At 41.2% G+C, this 24,209-nt stretch overlaps 1 protein-coding gene and 1 long non-coding RNA gene across 3 annotated transcripts in view; both read right to left on the reverse strand.

The window, feature by feature from the left end:
- TAFA1 (TAFA chemokine like family member 1) overlaps nt 1-24,209 on the reverse strand; it is a 566,674-nt gene that overhangs the window by 380,667 nt on the left and 161,798 nt on the right. The gene's annotated exons all lie outside the window — the stretch shown is intronic.
- The window catches only part of LOC149124315 (uncharacterized), a 172,033-nt gene continuing 152,422 nt past the window's right edge, over nt 4,599-24,209 (reverse strand). Inside the window, exon 3 of the long non-coding RNA XR_016214222.1 lies at nt 4,599-4,912. This is a non-coding gene — a long non-coding RNA (uncharacterized LOC149124315). The remainder of the gene's footprint in view (nt 4,913-24,209) is intronic.

The raw sequence follows: 24,209 nt of genomic DNA on the forward strand, positions 1-24,209 counted from the left end.
TTTCTCTATTTCACCTTTCCTATACTGGAACAGATTAATCAGATATTGCTTGTAACCAATTATAAGAGTTATGACTGTCCAGAAATGAAAAGCTATCTATCAACAATGTGCTTCAAAAGCTGGAAGATGTATTGATGTACAAGGGAGAATTACTGTGTGATTACAAAATTATCTGCCTGCATATTTTGCATATTCTGAAATTTCAGCAAAGTATTTATTCCATCAATGTTGTCTATTGAACAGAGCTTATGAAATACATTTACTCAAATTTTTAAATGAATAAGGACACATCTATTCATAAAATTTTGTTTCACTTGCCACTGGACTAGGAGGAATAAAACTCAACACATAATTGGCCAGTGCCGTGGCTCAACAGGGTAATCCTCCGCCTTGCAGCACCGGCACACCAGGTTCTAGTCCTGGTTGGGGCGCCAGATTCTGTCCCGGTTGCTCCTCTTCCAGGCCAGCTCTATGCTATGGCCAGGGAGTGCAGTGGAGGATGGCCCAAGTCCTTGGGCCCTGCACCGCATGGGAGACCAGGAAAAGCACCTGGCTCCTGGCTTCGGATGAGCGCGACGCGCCGGCTGTGGCGGCCATTGGAGGGTGAACCAACAGAAAAAGGAAGACCTTTCTCTCTGTCTCTCTCTTACTGTCCACTCTGTCCAAAAAAAAAAAAAAAAAAAAAAAAAAAAAACAAAAAAAAAAAAACACAAACAAACAAAACCTCAACACATAAGATAGTGGTTGCTATGATTTGTGTAGAATGAAACAAATAAATTTTGTTCTGTGTTGGAAAACACTGTTATTCTGACCAATAAATAGACATAAGTTCCTAAACCAGTGTAGTAATCAGTTGCTTTGAAAATTAGAAAACTTTTTGTCAAAAGCTGACAGAGGCACTGTCATAGGCCAGTGACATTAACAGTGACCTTTACATCCATTTGGCTTTCTAGATTCTTGAGAAATACATGATTTCTTTTTTGCTTTTCAGCTCTATCCTGGGAATAACTAAGACTGCTGGGACCACCATTAAATGTTTCAGCTGATGATTTTGTGCAGAGGTTCTCAAGTGGTTGTATTCAGAATTCTCCCAGAGCTCTCGTGAAACATGCAGATTATCACAATCCCACTAACAGAATGGTTGATTAGGTGGAGACTCCAAATTTGCCTGTTGACTCCTCCATGGTGATTTTGATGCAGCCATTTAAGAGCATGCTTTGTAAAGTATGCATGTGCTTCCAAGGCATAAAGGAGCATCCTACACATTGACTCAGCAGACCTGTTCATGTCCAAACCACAACACAACCAGCCACAGGACTTCCAAATCTCAAATAACCTCCCTGGGATTCTTCTGAGTAATACTGGAAAGTCCTGCCTTACGTCGGGCAGTGCCGAAAACTAAAAGAAGACTTTCTATACTTAACAGCCTGCACAGTCAGTAGTGAAAATATTCTTCTCGCTGAGCCATCTGCCAAAGGGGGCCAGTTTACATCCTTGATGTGATTTATCACGTGGAAGATTCACATCTACTCTGCAGGGCTTCGCGGCGGATCTACTTCCGCTGGCCCTATCCGTGTCTGTAAGGGGATTTCAGGCCGCACAAATGGTCCATTAAGCCTCCAGCCTCTTCCTGAGAGTCTGCCCCACATTGGATTCACAGAACTTTGTTCTGATGATTAAATTGGCACCTTTATATGAAAATGTTCCCTTTGCATCCTCTGGGGAGGGGTGCTTCTCCCATTATGTGCTTTATGAGGGAGGAGCCCAGCAGGCTTGGCTGTGTCTTGCACACTGATAATTTTAAATGTGAGAATTCAGACTAGACTAGCTTCCCTTATGGTACACAGTGTGCCCTGGCCTCTCCTCCACTATTCAACGCACCCTGGTGGCTGTTCCAGAAAGGTGCTTTTGCTTGTTAGAGGTCTCAGATGGCAGTGACAGACTTTTTAGCACAGGATTTAACTCCGCTCTTTGTTAGGGACAACTGGGCCCAGAAAAAAAAATCTCAAAGTGATGATGGATAGCATTATTGGGTGAAAGATGGACTGACAGGTCAAGGGGTGGGGAAGTACTAATAGGAAGGAAAACCAACTGTGCTGTGAAAGGGGGGCTTGGGAAAGGAGGAACCTGAAATGCACATGGGTTGAGGAGCCATTATGCTGAGAAATCTTGGAGGTTCTCCAGGTCCACAGGATAACAAAACCTTGACCTTGGCAAGTAAGGTCTTCACAATCAAATTCAAACTTGCCTGTCCAGGCTCAGAGCTCTGGCCACACTGAATTTCAATGCCTGAGCTGGACTATGATCTTTCATACCTGCAGGTTTTTGTTCGGCTTTTCTCTCCCTCAGGGGGCATTACGACTTTCCTTCATCCCACATCTCAATTTCTTGTCACAGTTCAAGGTCAGGTTTGACTTCTTCTCCAGCCCCTGCAGTCAGAATGAAACTTTCATCCTCATTTCTCCATGATCATGTATGCCATGCAAATATGTCCCTTTCTGTAGCACTTGTTTTACTCAGTCATTTTAATTCAAGCTCTCGAACATGTGTTGAATGCAGGCCATGTGCCAGGAACAAAGGAGCATGTTCCAGAAGTAGATGCTGGGGATTCAGCAGTGAGAGAACCAAGTTGCTTATCACCCAGACTCAACTATTCATATACTGTCTGTCTTTCCAGGGAAACAAGATGGCAGGATCTTGTCTAATTCATCACATACTTCTACAGCTTGGCACACAGAAAGCACTTAATTAGTGGGTATTTGTTGAATAAATAAGCCTTTATGCTAAATTTCACAGTAGGATGCTGGTCAGGTATGTTTTTGCCTAACAGATGTCAGGCAATCTGAGGGTAGAGGCCATTTCTTGTTAATCTTTTACATCTGCAGAACAGATCAAAGTACCTCGCATGGAACAGATGCTCCTGAATAAATAAAACAATCTAAGAATACCATTCTAGCTACATCAATGGACTTTATATTATATTCAGAAGCTGGGTGGCCAAGATACACCTTTATCCTGAGACAGCTTAAGATCAAAGTGTTACCCAAGAGGTTTTTCTCTAAATATAGGGCTTCAGACAGAAGGGAGGGGCTAGAATCTGAGTGCACAGCAGTTTCATCTCTGCTGATTAGGTGGTATTGCTGGTGACAGAAAGTGATTTGCAGTTTCCCATAGAGATTGCTGTAAATTTACCAATATTTTTCATTGTTAGGTGTATTGGTGTAGAGAGGCACTCAACAACTAGGAAGTGAGATCCTAAATTTGTGACAGAAACTTCTGGGCTATCATCAATTTTCAAATTCTCTCTGGGACTGTTGTACCTTGGCCTGAATGTTACACTCCTTAAACAGTCGTGCAAAGAGTTCACGTGTGAACACCTGCCTTCTGTTTATTTATAAAGTGGAAGGAAGGAGACTCGTGTGCTACAAAGCAGTGCCATCAACATAGTAGTATTTAAGTAACTGGCTTTGAACCTATTTTATGGAGGTTTTTTTGGCGGAGAATACATCCCTGAGATGATACCTCAGAGAATGTATAAAGGAATTTAGAATCATTCAATGTGTATGAGAGTGGAGGAAAACAGGCAATTTGGTTATCTTCTAGAAAGATGGTAAAAGTAGTATTGCAGGGAAAAATCCATCATAGATAACCCACATCGATAATCCATTGTCTTTTACCATAACAAAAATACCTGAGGCAGGGTGCTTTATAAAGAAAAGAGGTTTCTTCAGCTCCTAGTTTTGAAGACTGAAAGTCAAAGTTCAGGCTAATCCATTGATCTGGCTTCTGGCAGAGGCCTGCTGGCCAATGGCATCATGATAGGAATGATCAAACTGTGAGATAAGAAGCCAGGGTTAAGGGGAGGGGCCAGACTCACTCTTCTATGAAAACTCTCTGGCAAGAATCAACTCAGAGGTTCCATAACTACCTCAATCCTTTCTGAGGACAGGAACTCCACTGACATCTTATTTGGCTCTGTTAGGGGCTCCATCAGCTCTTAACATCTGCATGTGGGGACCAAACTTCCAACATAAGAAACCTTGGCAGGCAAACCACATTCAAATCATATGCTTTACCAAAATAAATATGGCCTAAACCAACCTCTGTTTTTGAATGATAAGCTTGGCCCAAAGCAATCTCCACGCATACAGAACAGTAATATAGCTTGCTACATACACAAATCATGACATAACTAAGCTAATTTTTGTAATAAAGCAACTGAGTCTCCGGCAGTAATAGCTGAACTTCCTGCAAATCAGAAGCTAAAATCTGACAAAACATGATGCCATTTGGCAAATGCCAATTGTACCCAATCAAGTTTGTTCTTTATGTCACTTCCCTATCTCTGGCTGCAAATACAACCTGTACACATGACTGGATATGCTATTCTAAAACATCTTGGATCTAGAAGACTGCCGATTTCTAGAACCTCTTGTTACATTAAACTTTGTTAAATTTAACTGGCCTCCGTTTTTCTTTTAGCACATAACATGTATGAAAGTGTCAGATGATCCTAAGCACTAGGATATTAACTTCCCCATGTAGCAACTCTTATTTTTTAAAGATTTATTTGTTTGTTTGTTTGAAAGTCAGTGTTACAGAGAGAGGGAGAGAAAGCTTGTCCATTAGCAGGTTCACTCTCCAGGTGGCTGCATTGGCCATGACTGGGCCAGGCTGAGGCCAGGAGCTTCTTTCAGGTCTTCCATGTGGGTGCAGGAACCAAACATTTGGGCCATCTTCTATTGCTCTTCTCAGGCCATTAGCAGAGAATTGGACTGGATGTGGAGCAGCTGAGACATGAACCAGAGCCCACATGGGATACTGGCATCACCACTCCCACGTAGCAACTCTTAAATACACACACACACACACACACACACACACAGTATGTGCATGATAGATGAGATTAAACCTGGGTAAGAGCAAAGCAGATGAAAAGGAGTAAATGAATAAGAGGATGCAATGAAATAGAAGAAATTCTGCAAAAATTAAAATTTGTCAAGTTTACAACAGTTGAGAATACCCTACAAATACACCAAGAGAAATGACCCAAGGGCGGGAGGTAAGGGTCTATTGAAAGCTTACTGATGACACTTTCAACACAAAATGTCCATATTCCAGGTAATAGCATGAGTTAGAATGCCTTAGCGGCACTTTTCTGAATTTGATTTGAATGTTTGTAAATTCCACGACGGATCACATATATTAAAGTTATTTAGCAATTCTGTTTGACAAACTACCTTCAGAATCAAGACCTTCCCTTCAAGTTTCTAACATGAGTGAATATTTATGGGCAAATTAGACACCTTGGAAACATGAGGTTGTAGTGGAGGTGCTGATTCAGCAGTGAACTGCAGAATGGCAATTGGCTACTATTTTAATGATGCTAGAAGTGAAATGCATCCTTCCTGAGATGAGTGAACCTGTTAAAAATTTTAAAAATAAGATTATTCAGCAAGCCAAGGTAAGCATTTTGCCACTGGTCAGCAGGGGAATTTTTGCATAAATGGGAGAACTGGGGACAGGATCAGGAGATGTTAAAGGGATTGTATGGTTTATAGACTCCAGAGCTTGAACTGTAAAAATCTTGATGGCATTCCACCCTTTTTGCTTTGCCTAGGTTGTTCCAAAAGTGTTCTTTAGTAAGCTCCTTGATATATTTGGACTGGGTACATAGTGTATTCGCACGGCCCTTCCAGTTTATTAGCTAAAAATTAAGTCCCTAGTTAGTCCACACATCAGAAATTTATTTAGCACCCACAGTACACCAGGTATTTTGGATACCCCAATGATCAAGACTCAACTTATAGTTTACAAGGGGATACAGCCAACAGAACTTACATTTTAGTCAAGATGGAATTGCTCCATGAGATAGAAAGGAGAGAGGAATGTGGAGACATAGTTAACAGGTTCCTGACCCTAGTTTGGAGATATCAATAAAATGAAAAGACTGTGGGCTGGTGTTTGGCAAAGCAGGGTGGGTCACTGCCTGTGATGCCGGCATACCACATGGGCTGCTCCTCTTCTGATCCTGCTCCCTCCTGATGTGCCTGGGAAAGCAGCAAATGATAGCCTAAGTCCTTGGGTCCCTGTTACCCATGTGAAAGATTCAGTTAGAGTTCCAGGATCTAGTTTTCTGCCTGGCCCTGTTCTAGCCATTTTGGCGATTTGGAGAGTAAACCAGCAAATGGATGATCTTGCTCTCCCTGTGTCTTTCTCTCTCTCTCTCTCTCTCTCTCTCTCTTTGACTCTGCTTTTCAAATAAATTTTCTTTAAAATGTAAATCTTTTGATTTGATAGTTGTTTTTAGCCTTTGTTTATCCTCCCATGGAACTGTGGTCTTTCTACTTTTTGCTTGTTGAATATTATGGTGCATTAAGCCTGTGATCATAGAGTGTACTGAAATTAGGTTTTTGCAAAAATTAAAGAAAAAAAGAAAGGAAGAAAAAGGGGGATTGAGGAAGGGTATCAGTGAGGGAACTATAGTTATCAGAACTGTACCTATGGAATACATAAAATGTTCTCTTTATATTAATAGAAGATGTTTTTAGAGTAAATAAAATGAGTTAAGTCTGAGCTGAAGGATTGGCCAAACTTTTAGCATACTTTTCTAGAATGATTAACATGCTCCAAGTGTAATATCCACTTCATCAGACACTAAAATCAGCTAATTCCTTTATGTATGAGTGAACCACTTGATCAAATGGAGAGAACAAGTGTTAGCTTAAGGTTAAACAGCAAGGGCACAGCATAACTGACATGAAAATAATGGTGGCTGGGGTTGGCACTGTGGTATAGTAGGTAAAATCTGCAGCCTGTGATGCCAGCATCCCATATGGGTACCTGTTGGAGTCCTGGCTGCCCAAACTCTGATCCAACTTCCTGCTAATGTACTGGGAAAAGCAGTGGAAGATAGCCCAAGTGCTTAGGCCCCTGAACCCATGTGTAAGACACAGATGAAACTCCTGGCTCCTGGCTTCGGGCTGGCCCATCGCTGGCTATTGTGGCCACTTGGGGAGTGGACCAGCAGATGAAAGATTTTTCTGTCTCTCTCTGTGTGTGTCTATGTGTGTCTGTGTGTGTGTGTATGTCTGTCTGTCTCTCCCTCTATCTGTAACTCTATCAGATAAATAAATGAATCTTAAAAAATTAAAGAGCTACTGTTAGGTAACCCCTGGATCAGAAGCTTGCTCGGTGTACTAAGCCTGTGTACTAAGCCAGTACTTAGTTAAAACCCAACAAACACACAGGCAAAGGCTGATCAATACATAGACAAGAGCAGCCCTTCAGAAGATTACACAGAAGGGGAAATAAATTGCTATGCCCTTGAAAGAAAAGCTACTTTTATTTAAGTTAATAAAGCTTTATTTGTTCTCTAGCCATTAAGTTTATAGAAATTAAAAGTCTTGACTATTTGTCTTTTGCCAACATGAATTTAAAAGTGGCTTTAAAAAATCTCATTAACGTTGTGCTTTTTTCTGTCCCAAGCTGATTCAATACAAAACAGATTACCTCCTGTCTGCGCCACTAAAGTGCATATAAATATTTCACAGACCAATTTATCTAAAAATGTTGTCATTCCTCATTCGGAGTCTGGACACAGAGCACACTAGAAAGCACTTGAGGTTTCTCAGATAACACAATCGGAGAAGCAAGAGTATATTATAATTCCTTTTCTTGCTTCTGGTCTGGGCTCAGAGTGTCCCTCTTGGAGCATTTACAGAATTTCATTTTGTCAGATTGGTATACACACAGTTAACGGGATTCCCAGAAAATACTTGATTGAGATAATTCAATAGGGAGAATACTGATCGAGTCTGCACTATTGAGGACTCTCTCACAGGAGGAAGACAGAGTAAATTTAGTTTCATAGATTTTGGTGGGAAAAAACGACAGCCCTAATAGACAGAGTGGTCTAGAGCACCAAGAAACACATGCAGAGAAGAACTGAGTGCAACTCCACACTGAACCCAAAGTTAGGGAACGCAAGTTGATCTCCCTCTCTTTTACCTTTCTATCAATCAACTTTCATACAAGAAATTGGTTGCCTCTAGATCAGAAATGGGCAAACATTTTCTCTAAAAGTCCAAATAATAAAAAATTTCTGCTCTGGAGACTATACAATCTCTGTTGCAACTGTTCAGCTCTGCTGTTGTTGGGTAAAAACAGCCTCTCATAGCCACTACATACAAAATGAGTATAGCCATGTTCCAATAAAAATTCACTTACAAAAGCAGGCGGTGGGCCAGATTCAGTCCACAGAGCTATCATTTTCCTGGCTGTTTCTCTAGAGGACTAAAAACCATGGATTTCAAGATAGAAACCACAGTGTACTAGATACACTTGTCAACCCAAGGAGGAATGTCATGCTAATAGAAATAACTATAAGTAAGCAGATGGCTTAAGGAGGAAGAATACAAACTTTAAGTAATGTCAGAGAGGTCTTGGAGGATGAAGTATTGACTTTGCAATCCAGCTCAACCCTTCCCAATTTACTCACTGGTAAACTGACATATTTCTATGCTACCACCTTCACAAGACTATTTTGAAGCTAATGATGTAGTAATACTTTTAAAAGCATTCTAGAAAATTATAAAATGCTATACAAATGACAGAAACAGTGTTAATAAATAATTTACATAACAGAAAAAAACACCACCAAATTCTGGGTCCCAGAATTTCTAATTCAACAAGTGTGAAAGAGGGCCTACAACATTGCCTTTATAAAAATTTTCAGGAGACACCAATACTGGTAGTCTAGAGATCATTCATCGAGAACCCTGGCTGTTCTCTACTAAAATACAGCATAATGCTAGCAGAAGTGGACACAAATGCACAGATGGAATTTCCAAAACATTATATCATATTTGCATTTTGTATATGTTGAGCATGCCACAGTAATGTACCTTTTATAGGAAACCTTATGTCTCTGTGATAAAGGTAAACATTGTTTTCTAGATTCCTAACAAATATAGAGAAGTATATTTAGATTGGCATTGGCATTGGCATCAGAGTATTATCATAATGTTATATAGATATGTACAGTGTACAGTTATGCTGAGATCCAAAAAGTAATTAAAGTCATGGCTTCATTATTTTTTTAAGATGCAGAACTAACACATACACACTCATCATTTGCATTTAACCTGCGTGAAGCCTGTATGGGCATTTGCATTTTGATCTAAAAGGAGCCTACACAGCATGGGTGTATGATTAGAAAGCTGTTTTGGTGAGGCACTATGGGCTTTGGAATTAGACAGACTTGGCCAAATCCCTTCCTCCCCCAAGCCTGAGAAGGCACTGGAGACAGGGCTTGGGTAAAAGCACAGGCTTCAGAATGTGACCATCTGAATGGAAACTATGACCTCATTTTTTAATGATTGTGTGACAGAAATTGCTTAATATCTTTGACTCTTACCAAAAATGGCTAATGAAGTTAAGAACATGCTGGGTTCTATTCTAATCATTTTTCAGATCGCATTACACTTAATTCTCACAACACCTCTGTGGACAATACTATTATTATACCCAGAACACAAATGGGAAAACTGACAAATAGTAAGGTAAAACAGCTTCAGAGATGTACCCAGGGATGTCAACACAGCAGTTTAGCTCCAAAGCCCATAATCTGATCCTAATACTTTATAACGAGTGCCAGAAAAGATAGCTCTTTGGACGAACTCAGTCAACATCTCATTTTATAAATAAAGTTTTATTGAAAACACAGTTACATCCATTCATTTGCTTACTATCTATGGCTGCTTTCAGACTCACAGCAGGGTTGAACAGTAATGACAGAAGCTGCTCAGCCCACACGGTTTGCAGAAAGTTTGCTACCCTCTGTTCTAGACAACTCCACGAGCAGCTGGCAGGACTATCTGACAAGTGACTTCCCTGACTGTGTCTCCCTCACTGTATAAAAAGGATGTCCCCTCTGCCCTGCAGGCTCTAAGGATTTTCCATTTCCAACATACACACATCCATGGTGCCTATGAGAGGAAAGCCTTAATAGCTCTTTAAATTATTTGTGCAAAGATGTTGGGGTGTGCTTTTTCTTTCCAAAAAGTATCATTCAGGAAATTAAATGAGGCTCATGGTGCAGCTGCCTCATTTTCAAGATGAAACTGAGGCGCTGGGCTTAAGATGCTATATCCAGCCAGCTGATGTGATGAGAGAACCTGAATCAGGACGTCTAATGTCAGGATGCGCCTCCGTCTAGGTAGCCTGCTGTCACCTTCTATAAAGCCCTCCCTAGTTCTTCCCAGCTATAAGAACTTCTTGCTATCCACCAACATATTCCTCCTTCAGACAAGATGGTGAGCTCTTGGAGACCAGAGTTCATATCCCTTCTCTGCTCCCAGCAAACTCCCAGTGCTCGTTGTACGCTGCACACTCAGTATTGCTTGCTGAGTGGGTGACTGAGCACAGTTTTTCCCAGTGTTTGGGGTTTCTTCCTTTAGCCACCACCTCATTTGGCAAAAGTTGGATCAGGCGGCGCTGCGGCTCACTAGGCTAATCCTCAGCATTGAGGCACCGGCACACCGGGTTCTAGTCCCGGTTGGGGCACCGGATTCTGTCCCGGTTACCCCTCTTCCAGGCCAGCTCTCTGCTGTGGCCAGGGAGTGCAGTGGAGGATGGCCCGAGTACTTGGGCCCTGCACCCCATGGGAGACCAGGATAAGTACCTGGCTCCTGCCATCGGATCAGCGTGGTGCGCCGGCCGCAGCGCGCCAGCCGCGGCGGCCATTGGAGGGTGAACCAACGGCAAAGGAAGACCTTTCTCTCTGTCTCTCTCCCTCACTGTCCACTCTGCCAAAAAAAAAAAAAAAAAAAAGTTGGATCAATGTCAAATATAGATTTTCCCCATTCAAACTACAAGATTACCTTTTTACCTCTCTATATGCAAAATATCCTCTCTGGATTCAAAGTGTATGTGTAGACAAATATATATATATATATATATATATTTAAAATATCCTATATATATTTAAAATATATTACATACTTAAAATATCCTATATACATTTTAAATATATATTTTAAATATATTATATTATATATTATCTATTTTTATACAATATATTAATATTACATAAAATAGAAAGCATATATATTATATATAACAAAATACAAATAAAAATATATGAAATATATTATAAATATATAATATAAAATATAAATTATAAAATGTTTTATATTTTATTTATATGTAAAATTCAAAATATAAATAACAAAATACATATAAATATATATGCTATACTATTCATTTACTTCAATTACATATGATCAAGTGTGATTTTTGTGAAAGCAGAGAAAAGAAGAAATCAATGAATAGAAAAGGAGAGGGGAAAAAGAACAATTGAGTTTGGTTGCAAATTCTTGAAGTTCTTGACAACTGAAGCCATCACATCTCAAAGTATGATTCTTGCATTAATTGTTGTGTTCTTCAGGTGACATGGTGCTTTATTCAAGCCAGTAACTTCACTGTAACACAAGTGAAGAAGGTGAAAGGTTGTGCCACACTAACAGTTTGACTGATGGGACCTCACACCTATCTCCAGACTGGCAACAGAATAGCCAGCATGTTTCTAGTGCAGCAGTCATCAAGATTCAGCGAAGAGAAACACACACCAGGTTTATGCATAATTCCTACAATCCATACCCCCCCATGTTGAATTTGAAATCAGCCCTTTGCTGACATGCGCTTCTTCTAATCTGTGTGTGCCTCATTCTCATTGTCAACAGGGTTCTACGAGGCAGCTCCTGGGAAAGTTTGCTAGAAAGGTAGCTGCCCAGACCACACAAGAGTGGACAGACACTTCTGAGCTACCACCGTCCCCGAGAAATGGGAGCAGTGCAAATGCCAGTGTAAAAGACTGGCAGAAATCTGAAGTACATTTTCTATCAACCTAACAAAAGTGTAGCAAAGCCATGTGACAAGCCCTTCGCTGTTTGGGCTCCTCTTCAGGGACAGATTTTGTAAGGGTGTTGAATGAGGCCTCATCACAGATTTTTAATTCCCACTGATTCTTACAGAATGATATTGATCTCTGAAGACTGTTGAATCCAAAGAAGAGGGGATGAGCGGAGAGTGAAGAGATTAAAAAATCTGAAACCTGTGCAGGCCTCACAACTTGTTTCCATGGGCCAGAAAGTAAGATACAACTCCCCATCACCATAGCCCAAGTCCTTCAGCGAGGGAACCTCATGTTCGCTAACAAGGAAACCAGGGTGATAGCTGCCTGCCCACCCAGCAGTTGTTTATGCTGAAGACAATTTTACAATGAAATTTGCAGTCAGAGCTATTTGCAGATAAACTAAAGATGCCAACTCTATTTGGAAATGACTAAAGAGGCCACATATGAGTTATTATCTTGGTTAAATAAATGAGAAACATAAAACCTGGGAGATGAGACCATAGGATTTCTTAGTCATTTCTATTGATCAGAAGACAGCCCCAAAAAGACTGGATAGTGTTTAAAAATAAACAAACAATTTTTTCCTGTTTGCTTGTGTGTCTTCCAAGAAAGGCTTTTTCCCTCCCTTTGATGGCAGTCGGGAGAAATTAGTTTCCCATAAAGAAAAAGCTGCTGGGGCCGATGCCGTGGCTCACTTGGCTAATCTTCCGCCTGTGGCGCCAGCATCCCATATGAGTGCCGGGTTCTAGTCCTGGCTGCTCCTCTTCTGGTCCAGCTCTGCTGTGGCCCAGGAAGGCAGTGGAGGATGGCCCAAGTGCTTGGACCCCTGCACCCGCATGGGAGACCGGGAAGAGGCAGCTGGCTCCTGGCTTCAGATCGGTGTAGCTCCAGCTGTAGCAGCCATTTAGGGGGTGAACCAACGGAAGGAAGACCTTTCTCTTTGTCTCTCTCTCTCACTAACTCTATCTGTCAAATAAATTAATTAAAAAAAAAAGCTTCTTTATCATATGTTCTTGATAGAGCTGTGATCATCTTTGTTAGTGTTATTTTGAATACCCTTTGGCAATATTCCACATCAGATTGAAGATCATGGGCCTATAAAAGTTCCCTCTCTGCCCTTTAACAATGACCTCAGCTTGGATTTCTGCATGTTCAAGAGCACAGAGACAGCACTCAAAAGTAGATAAAAGCCAATAGATTTTAAAAAAGGGAACAAATAATAATTTCTCCAGGTCCTTCCAAAACATATTTTCCACACCATCCTGCTTGCTTTTGAATTCAACTTGCATTAAAATACAAAGAATAAACTGGGCTCACCTGGCACTAAAATTTAGGTTTGCTAATATCCCCAGAAAGAACCTGATCACATTGTCCCCAGCCCTTTTCAAGGCAAGATGCACAGTGGTTAATGGTGATGGAATTAGTACACCTGAGCTCTAACTCATCACATTCCATTGTAAGCTAAAAACAGAAATAAATCTCAGAGAAATAATGCAATCTCTGTGTGCCTCAGTTTTTCATCTATACAAATGGGGTTATTAAGATCAAGCTCAAAGCCGGCGCCGTGGCTCACTAGGCTAATCCTCCACCTTGCGGCGCCGGCACACCGGGTTCTAGTCCCGGTCGGGGCGCCGGATTCTGTCCCGGTTGCCCCTCTTCCAGGCCAGCCCTCTGCTATGGCCAGGGAGTGCAGTGGAGGATGGCCCAGGTGCTTGGGCCCTGCACCCCATGGGAGACCAGGAAAAAGCACCTGGATCCTGGCTCCTGCCATCGGATCAGCGCGGTGCGCCGGCTGCAGCGGCGGCCATTGGAGGGTGAACCAACGGCAAAGGAAGACCTTTCTCTCTCTGTCTCTCTCTCTGTCCACTCTGCCTATCAAAAATAAAAAAAATAAAAAAATAAAAAAAAAAAAAAAGATCAAGCTCAACATTAAGGATGTTGAGGCTAACATGGGACTTAGCATTTTTCTTGTTATCTTGATGATAACGTTTATCACTTTAAGCTATACTACTGTCAATCATTTCAGACATTTTTCTTGTCACATCAACATTATCAGGAAACTAGAGCTATTATTATAAGGATGAAGATGATGATAACGTGTATCACTTTAAAGTTATACTATTGTCAATCATTTCAGACTCAAATGTAGGTCACCAAACTGTTTCTCCTTTTGAACACAATACAGAAAAAGCCAGTTAACATGAAGAGAACAACTCACAGTACAACCAATGTTGTGCTAAGAGATGCTTATGCATTTTCTCACTTAGTGGGCACAACAGCCATATCATGCATTTCTAATTTGCAGATGAGGAAACTGAGGCCTTGCCAAATCATTTATTTTGCTTACAGTCTCAGGCTTACAAAGAACCACATCCAGAGGAAGATAGCAAACCCAGCAGACAAAGCAGCAGCTCCGATTTCAATTCTGATACACATGACCACTGAGCAACACGACCAGTCCTTCCAAAAACATGACTGCTTTTTGACCTCCATCCCTCATTTGCTTCCCAGAAATCCACAATATATTTCCAAAAATATAAGGGAACTCTAAAGGTCAAAAGCTAAGTCAGACAAGGGTACTTCAAACATTTTCGTGGGAAATGGAATTAAAAGAGAAGTTTTTCCAGGCACAAACAATTTTTGAAATCTATGTCTAGTATTTTCCTACTATGAGTATGCACTCCCATGAACCTATTCAAGACCCCGTATGCAATGAACACTCATCGGACAGTCTTTCCCTTCCTCCCAACCTGATCTCAGGATCCCAAGTCCTCTTCCCTGAACCTTCTTCGGTAAGCTCAGTTTGGTGCCTGTACTTGACCCTGTCTCATCCACCAGTCCATTCAGCCATGGCTCTTAATTTCTTCAAAAGGAATCCAGACTCGGAAAGGGTACCCTTGGGCCAAATACAGTCTGCCGGATCCTGTGGTTTGGAGCACCTGGTACTTGAAAGGAGAAAAAAGTACTAACCTAATTATCGCAGCCACCTCCTGTCATCACAGTTGTGCTCCTCACTGCTGCCAGGTGTGACGCTGGCAGGCTTGGATCAATTAGTAATTGTAACTGAAGCCGAATGCAATTAATTATATAACTGTAAGCTGTTTAAGTTGAAAACCCTGAAATGACTTTATGAACCTGGGATGGAAGGAGGCTTTCAGCAAATTAAGGGAAAATGCTAGTGACCAGGTTTGTGTCAGTTCTTTCTTAGCTATGACTCATACTCAGTCTTCCTGTATCAGGTTTATGTCCAGTTCCTGCCATTGTGCCACTATTAATGAAATGACCTGTTAGTTTCCAACTTGCAGCCAGAGTCTGAACAAACAGTGGCTGTTCTCCCCCGTACCATGAGGAATGATGACTCCCCATGGGTCCCTACGGTGACAGGTGACTGAGAGTGCAATAGACAATGGACTATGGGGTCAAAACGATTACGGTTTGAACCCTGATTCTGCTCCTAACTGGGCAAGTCACAACACCAAGCAGCTTCTGTTTCCTCGTCTAGACAATGGGGACAATCATGTTAGAAGCAGTAAGTGAAACAAAGCTCACAAATTGATTAACACGATGTCTGGAAGAAAGTGAATGCTTGGTAAAAGCTCAAGAACCTTTGCAGTCTGCTGATACCTGCACAAATCAGGAAGTGGCAAGGCTTCCACTGGGAGTCCATCAGGGTTATAGCTTCCCACCGTCTAGGCACACCCCTGTGACGTCATCACTGATGGCTCAGAATCTGGTCTGCTATGCATGGGTTCTCAGTGGGAACTCCCCCAACCAGTGATGTAACTTCTGCTCTCAGTTTGCACATCTTCAAATGGGGAGAAATGTCACTTCCCTCACAGGGTTGGTTTCATGAGTCATCACAATAAGTCATAGGTCTTATAAGTAATTAACATGATTGATATATCTTAACTTTTATTTATTGTATGATAATTCATTGAAATGATGATTTCTTATTTTTCTCTTGTTGTTTTTCCTGTATTCATCCCAGAACAATGGTCTTCTATACTGTTTTATTCCAAAGCTTTTGGTAAGATAACACTAGGGGTGAGTGGCTGGCACTGTGGCGCAGTGGGTTAAAGCCCCTGGCCGGCAGTGCCAACATCCTATATAGGTGCTGGTTCGAGTCCCAGCTGTTCCACTTCTGATCCAGTTCCCTGCTATTGTGCCTAGGAAAGCAATGGAGGATAGCCCAAGTCCTTGGGCCCCTGCACCCATGTGGGAGACCCGGAAGAAACTTCTGGGTCCTGGCTTCAGACTGGCTCATCTCTGGATATTGCAGCTATTTGGGGAGTGAACCAGCAGATGGAAGAACTCTCTCTCTCACTCTCTGTGTCTACCTTTCTCTGCAACTCTGTCTTTGAAATAAAAACATAAGAGTGGGAATAAGAGAGGGAAGAGATGTATAATTTGGGATATGCTCAAGCTGACTTGCCCCAAATGGTAGAGTTAGAAACATACCAGGGGATTCCAATTCAATCCCATCAAGGTGGCATGTACCAATGCCATCCCACTATTCCAAGTGATCAATTTCAGTTCACAATTGATCATAATGAAAGGACTAAGAGTCAAAGGGAGCACATAAACAAGTCTAGTACCTGCTAACACTAACCGATAGAATAAATAAAGGGGAGAGTGATCCAACATGGGAAGTGAGATATCAGCAGACTCATAGAATGGCAGATGTCCTAAATAGCACTCTGGCCTCAGAATCAGCCCTAAAGGCATTCGGAGCTGGCTGAAAAGCCCATGAGAGTATTTCAGGCATGGAAAGCCAAGACACTCTGGCAAAAGATCTCTGTGAGTGAGATCCCAGTGGAAAGAACAGGTCTTCAAAGAAGGAGGTACCTTTCTCTGAAGGGAGGAGAGAACCTCCACTTTGACTATGACCTTGTCTAAACAAGATAAGAGTCGGAGAACTCAAGGGGCTTCCATAGCCTTGGAAACTCATGACTGGAGCATAGGGAGATTACTGAGGCCATAGACAGGAGTGTCAATTGGTAAAGTCAACAACAGGAGTCACTGTGCACTTACTCCTCATGTGGGATCTCTGTCCTTAATGTGCTGTGCATTGAGATTTAATGCTATAACGAGTACTCAAACAATATATTTCACTTTGTGTTTCAGTGTGGGTGCAAACTGTTGAAATCTTTACTTAATGCATACTAAACTGATCTTCTGTAAAAAAAAAAAAAAAGAAATTATCAATTCCCAACTTGACTCTCACTGGGATTAAACATGACAATAGGTCTGATCTGATTTCATCATCATTTAAAAAAAATCATCTATTATTTTTCACTTTATGTTTCTGTGTGGGAGCAAACTGTTGAAATCCTTACTTAAGGTATACTAAGCTGATCTTCTGTATATTAAGATAATCGAAAATGAATCTTGATGTGAATGGAAGGGGAGAGGGAGTGGGAAAGGGGAGGGTTGTGGGTGGGAGGGACGGTATGGGGGGGGAAGCCATTGTAATCCATAAGCTGTACTTTGGAAATTTATATGCATTAAATAAAAGTTAAAAAAAAAAGACACTAGGGGGATGTGTTGTGTGTGTGTGTGTGTGTGTGTGTGTATCGAAGACTGGAGGAGGAGTTATGTGAGAACAGAAGTTCATGGAGAGAAAAGTTCCTCATGTCAGGACAGAGAAAGGACATCTTGTGGGTGGCCAGTGCAGGGACGACCCCCCACCCCCACCCCACCCCACATCAGATAAAACCCAGAGCAGAACGAAACTCTGCATAGTTGGCCACATGACTTCCCTAGAAGTGTGGGGCGAGCTTCCTTTGAGAAATAGGAACCTCAAAGAAGCAGTGTGGGTCTGGATCACAGAACTGTCACCTGCGATCCTAAGTTCAGCAGTCCTCACTTAGCAACAGAGTTCCCTCGACTCTACTGTAATCCTGCAGCAGAGCAAAGCTCCAGGAAGGATAGCAGCAGGAGGTAACTGAATGCTCCCGAATCCACTTCCTCTTCCGGGTGCAAGGGGAGCACACTTCCACACGGGTTCCTTGCAGTGGAGGTGGCTCCCTGCAGCCAGATCTAGCCAGCAGAAACTGGGGAGGAAAGATGCCTACAGGCTCCTCTAAACCCCTTCAGGTCATCACTTGAAAGCAGAGGTTGTAGAAGACAAATCTATGATGTCATGGAAAATGGTGGCACCAAAGGATAGAAGGATCTAGGGTCCCTGAACTGTGTGTGAAATTTCACTTGCTAAATATACAGACTATGATAATAAATTTATGTGATATGAAACCACTAAAATGGGTTTCTATTTATTAGACCCTCTCACATTAATTACTCTTACCAATAAAATGTCTAATGTAGTATCTGTCATCAACTCTAAAGATGGGGACTAAAAAGCCAAATTCCAGTAACTAAAGAATATAATGTCTTAGACCTAAATTTGTGCATAGCTTATTATTACGGAAATTGAATTTTCCATGCAGCAATCTAAACAACATGTAGGCAATAGCAAAGACAACAGGCAAGTATTTCTCAGGAAGGGTTGCTCTGCTGACTAACTCAGGAAAGTCAGAGGACGGGACTTCCTCAGTCAAGGCAAGGTTAAGGTTTGTGGCTTAGCCACAAGAACACCATAAACTCAACAGGCTGTCATGTCCATTTTAGCCACCCCACGAAGTTCCCTCTGCAACCCGAATGATGTTAACATGAGGAGGTCTGAAATACATAAAATATGAACAAATAAAATAAAGCAGTTTTAGAGAGCTCAATCCCAAAGTCCTTCAAGCTACAGGAGATCTTTTCCAATTACATCTCAGAATCATGCACATCTCTATGGCCATCTTACAGCTTCCATAGCACAATTCCCATTCTTTCCACTCTCCCAGCCCACTTCCCTCTTGGCCCCCAATGATGACCTCCCTGCTCTCTCCAGACTGCAGCGGTTTCTTACTGGCCCTGGAAAGTGTCCTGTGACCTATCAAAAACACTTTGTTCATTTCAGCAGTTTAAAGTATATGGGAAACAAGTTCCATTAGAATGCTAATTGGGTCTGATGTGAACAGTTTGCTATTGATCCAGGCAGAAACACATAGCACTGCTTCACATTAGATTGGGTACCATTTGAAAATATTTGCAAAGAAAATCACGCTATATCTAGTCACATAGGGGAAAATGACAGCTGAAATATATGCAGAGTGTACCTCACTGTGCTTGTTTGTGGGTGAGGATATCCTTGCCTCCTAGTATTAATACCCAACTTTCCTTTGGGAACTAAGTCTCCCCTGCCCACAGGTCATGTGATCTGTGTGTACCTGGTTCCATCATCCATTCTCTTATCTCTCTACTTTCAGGCTTGTGGACAGGATTCAATGTTGGTTCGGGAAGGTCATGGTCATAATCTGAACCCCAACTGTAGGGCTTTTGAGGAATTAGGTTGAATAATGTATTCTTCCCATTGGAAACTCTAACCCAGAAAAACATAATCTTGGAGCTGGTAGGGCCCACCTCATTGAACTTCAGAAGTATCAACTTAAAAAGGAAGCCAACACAGAGGAGCAATAAGCTGAAATATGAAAAAAAAGGTATGTGTGGTAGCTGTGTTTTAGCATCTGAATCTAGCTGTGTTTTACACAAGCAGATAAATTACTATAAGAAGTGGGTGTCTGGTACAGCAGTGAATATGCTGCTTGGGCAACCAGCATTCTATATCAATGTGCCTGAGTCTGAGTCCCTGGTCTGCTCCCAATTCCAGCTTCCTGCTAATGAGTACCCTTGACAAAATCGACCTGTGACAGGAAGATCGCAATTCATGGACTGAAGTCATACCAAAATAAATTGTAAACTTGCTTCTGTTGCTTTACTTTGTTGAAGCTATGCTGTGGACAAATTAGTTTGTCTTTGTGTGCCTCGGGTTCCTACTTTATAAATGAAGATAATGATGACATCAGAAAGGGCTTTGCAAAATAATAATTCTAAGAAAAAGTTTAATGCAGTGCTTATCCTATAATAATGCTCCAATAAATACTATCTGTTGGGAATTCAGTTCATGGGTAAGGTTTTCAGATAAACTAATTATTACCAACCAGAATCTGGTAGCATATAAGCTCTGATAACAAAGATATACAGGATATATAAGACTGTGTGCAAAAGGGGGAAGTGGGCTCTATTCCTTATCCTAATGAATGTTCTTGTGCACAAAGGACAGGAAAACACCAAGAAAAATGACCTATCTCACTTTACTATCTTGCCTTAAACTACTTAGGACATTAAGGTTGTCAACATAGTTTTAGTCCACACACTGAAAACTTCTGTATATTAAATAACAATGGCCTAAATACAAATGTAAGGCAATGGAATTGGCACCAGTATCAGCAAATATTCTGTAGCTTTTGTAACAGGTGCAACTATACAAGGTGGGTGTTACAGGTAAAAGTGGAAGTGGGAATGAGCAGAGTATCTGTCTAAGGTCTAAATGCATGGCATTGGGACGTGAAGGGCAGGCTTTGAAGGATGGCCACACTAGGTTTAAATCAGAGTCCCTATTTGCCAGATGAATCATTATGACAACGGGTCTCCTAGCTTCTTTAGATCTGGTATCTAGTGTTTAAAAAATAGGAAAATAAAGCCAATATTGTGAGATTGCTCTGGGGAGTCAATGAAATAACTAATACAATATGTTGAATGAAAAGCTGGACATAGGTCAGTGCTGAAAAAAAGTAGCCAATGTGATTATTATTATAATTAATGTGGATTTATAGAAGCCCTTGCTTAAAAAACTGACCATAAGAGACTGTTTGCAGATAAACCACTTTATACTCTTACAGATGTGACAGAGAAAACAATCGGAAAACAATCCAACCTATCAGTTTCAACAGATGGGGAAGAAAGAGGAAAAGGGAAGGTTAAAGCCAGTACTTCTTGCCATTCTGCTCTTGCAACAACCCAGTGCCTGCATGTGCCTTGCCAGCTTTTGTCATCATCAATGGTGGAGCAACAAGAATACACCAGCACCACTCACGGCCCTCATCTCGGGTTAAGGATTCTTCAACAAGCTCTCTTCAAAGTCTAATTTTTAATGGTTTGCCTTTGTTGCCATGAAAGTTAGAAAAAAATCAATTATACATTTTCCTCTTTTTCCAAACTGCTGTGGGTTTTGGCTGATAAAGCAATGATTTAAGTCAATGGCTACAATGGGAATATGGGTATATTCTTTAAAGGATAATCACTACACTCCTTATTCAGACACATGTATATTTAACCAATTTTACAACCTCTGAGTGTGATAATTAAACAGAGAGGTGTATGAAACATGATGAGTGGAAACCACAAACCCGTTTCATTCATTTCTGTATCATAGGGAACTGCAGGTGTGTGTTAATGAATTACCTGAGTAGGAAAATAAAATTAAAGGCAGCTGCTTGTGTTTACAAAACTGCAGCTGCAAATTATAGATATCGGTAGCATCCATAATTCATCCATAATTGACAATTTTCCTATTACTGGAATAAAGAATCATGTCTTGCGGATGACAGCCATATTTACATCTTAGCACTAGACAGCTTGCTTAATGTCACCCATGCAGCACCTCAAATACAGTAAGTACAGGTTTCCAGGTGGTGTTGGACTTCAAGACAAAGGACAACTCCACCCCTAGGTCCATCTCTGATACCTCCCACTTCTAGCCCCTTGTCAATAGAGTAATGAGGGAATAGGCAAACTTTAGAATTAATCCAGCAGGGCCTACCAGTCACACAACTATCTAAATCCAAAGAAATGAGCTAAGTTTTGAAAAACCCTATGCCTCAACTTCTTCATCTATTAAATGGGATTACAATAATGCCCAATTCGCAGGGTTAAATTAGTTAAGGTTAACCGACTTAACTTACGGAAATTCTTAGAGTAAGAGCTGATATCAAGTAGGTACTTAAGGAATGTATAACAATTAGTATCTCCAAGCCTCAGTTTCCTTAATCATAAAATGGGAGGCAGGGAACACCTCTTAGCACATATGGTCTTCAGGAGAATGAAATGAGCTAATACATGTAAAATGCTTAACTTGTCTCCAGGCACATACAATCAATAAGCATTCTGATCAGTATCAGCCTCATTAACAGTAGCAGCTGTACCACATGCAGGATGTTAATATTGTTCATGAAAAAGATTTAAAAAGATGTGTAACTCATTGGAAGATTTTTTTTTTCCTTTAGGTACTCTGTATCCAGTTGCAGAGTGATGTAGATACTCCTGGGAACTGGATTTGTACCAAGCATTTTGGACTTGAATCAGTTTAATTGTGATGGCAATGCCTTCTGCAAAGGCAGGCCCTGTGCATCAGAGGGAGAACCCTCAGCTCTTTGTCCCCAAAGAGGGTTGAGCAGGGCTGCAGCTGGACCACTCTGCCTCTTGATGAGGATGAACCAGGAGGCTGTTTTAGGAAGGAAAGCTGCACCCAGCAGGGCATGTGACAGAGGCAGAGCCGGGAAGCTGCAGGAACACAGGCCAGATGCTCTTCCAAAATCTGTGACATTCCACAGACTGACTTTCTCAAGTCCCCAGCATCTCACAGATGAAAGTGGATGGTCTGATGTTAAGTATTTCAACTCCCATCACCAAAATTGAGGGAGACAGGACGCAGGATACGCATAGTAGTATTAAAGCAAAACTGCTGAGACAAACTGAACTGAACACTTGTTAGAGTTTATTGCCCATTAAAAAGAGTCTCACCAATCAGACTACACTCATTCACATGGTCTTGAGAGAAAGAAGTTAAACATATAAGGCCTCTCATAAGGTACAGACTGATGCATTACTTCAAATGATCATCTAAAGGTCATTTGTTTTTCAATGGTAGGGTACCTTTCTGACATAATACACAACCATCTTCTAACACAACCAATTAGTCAAAAAACAATCTGTAAGAGAAGTAACTGATAAACAAATTGACCTGTAGTTATTAATTAGACACATCAGTAACAACATTGGTTTTTGCCTCTTCCACACAGAAATAATTAGCACCAGGTGCTTGGCAGAGGTCAAATACAAGAACACAGTCAGAAGCAGACTCCTACATTTTCTCAAATATCTGCAGCAAGTCATCAAAGAGGCCAAGAAATTTACTTCGTTCGCAAAAAGGGACAGGACATCTTTCTTTCGCAGTGGTACAAATATTTGGGACTATTTTACAGGTGTTTGGCATATCACTTTCCCAAGTGTAGTATTTTCAATGCATAGGGCCACATTTAACTCTGACAACAGGTCTGAGAGGTCAGGCAGGACAGGAATCTGTCCCATTTTACAAACAAGGCACATGACACATGGACAGGATCATTGGTTTTGCTCAAAGTCTATCATTAAGTGAGCAAAAGAGCCAGGAATAGAACTCATGAACATGGTAGCTACAAACAAGGTTCTTCTTAAGTATTTGAAGCATGACATTCAAATTATCCCTGCTGGGAACCTTGAGGAGGCACAGAGTTATACATTCAATAACATGGGGGTTTTTGAGTAGGATTTTATTTTTTTAATTCTTTCATGTGACAGTTGTTGAGGCATGGCAGTAAGAGGAGACAGGAGAGACACTGGGAACCAGAGCTCATTACATTCACAGGTCCTAGAGATGGGAGGCATGGGTTCCTTGGTAGGGCCAAGTGAGCAAAACACAAAGCAGATGGGAGCAGAAGTCAGAAGCTGGACAGCAAGGGAGAAGGCAGAGTCTGCCTTGATTGGCATTTCCTCAGCTAAGGCGGAGCAGGGCAAACAATTGAGGACTGGCTATTCTAAATAATATGGGGCAGTTCTAAATGATATGGGTTGTCTCTAACTGTCTGGCATATGTCCATGGAGTGATCAGGCAAAGGAATGTTGCCTCCTGATATTGAAGACAGAAGCAGGAGGTATGGATAGGGACTGGTTCATTTCTCTGCTAAAGGCAGGATCCTAGCTCAGTCCTTCCTGTGATGAAGAACTTGTTACAAGTAGGGGTAGTCTCTCCAAAGCTACAGAAGTTCTTGTTATTGTTAAAGATCTCAAAACATCATCACATCCATATTCATATCATATCATATACATTTATATATGGATACATATCATATCATCATATCCATATACAGGGAGCCTTTAAGGTCCTTGTGCTCACTCTGGCAAGCTCTAAGCTCTAGTGTCCTCACATTGCCAGCCAAGTTTAAGTCATTTAAGCCTGTTTAAACAGGAAATCCTATTGCATAAATATAAGTCTAATACTTCAGTAACTATCACCTCTAATTAATGATCTATTATCATGCGGGCCATCTTTTTAATTGATTAATTAATTTGTTATTTGAAAGACCGAGAG

The sequence above is a fragment of the Oryctolagus cuniculus genome, chromosome 10, assembly GCF_051225735.1.
Source record: "Oryctolagus cuniculus isolate XC-2025 breed Fujian yellow rabbit chromosome 10, ASM5122573v1, whole genome shotgun sequence".
Taxonomy (NCBI): Eukaryota; Metazoa; Chordata; class Mammalia; order Lagomorpha; family Leporidae; genus Oryctolagus; species Oryctolagus cuniculus.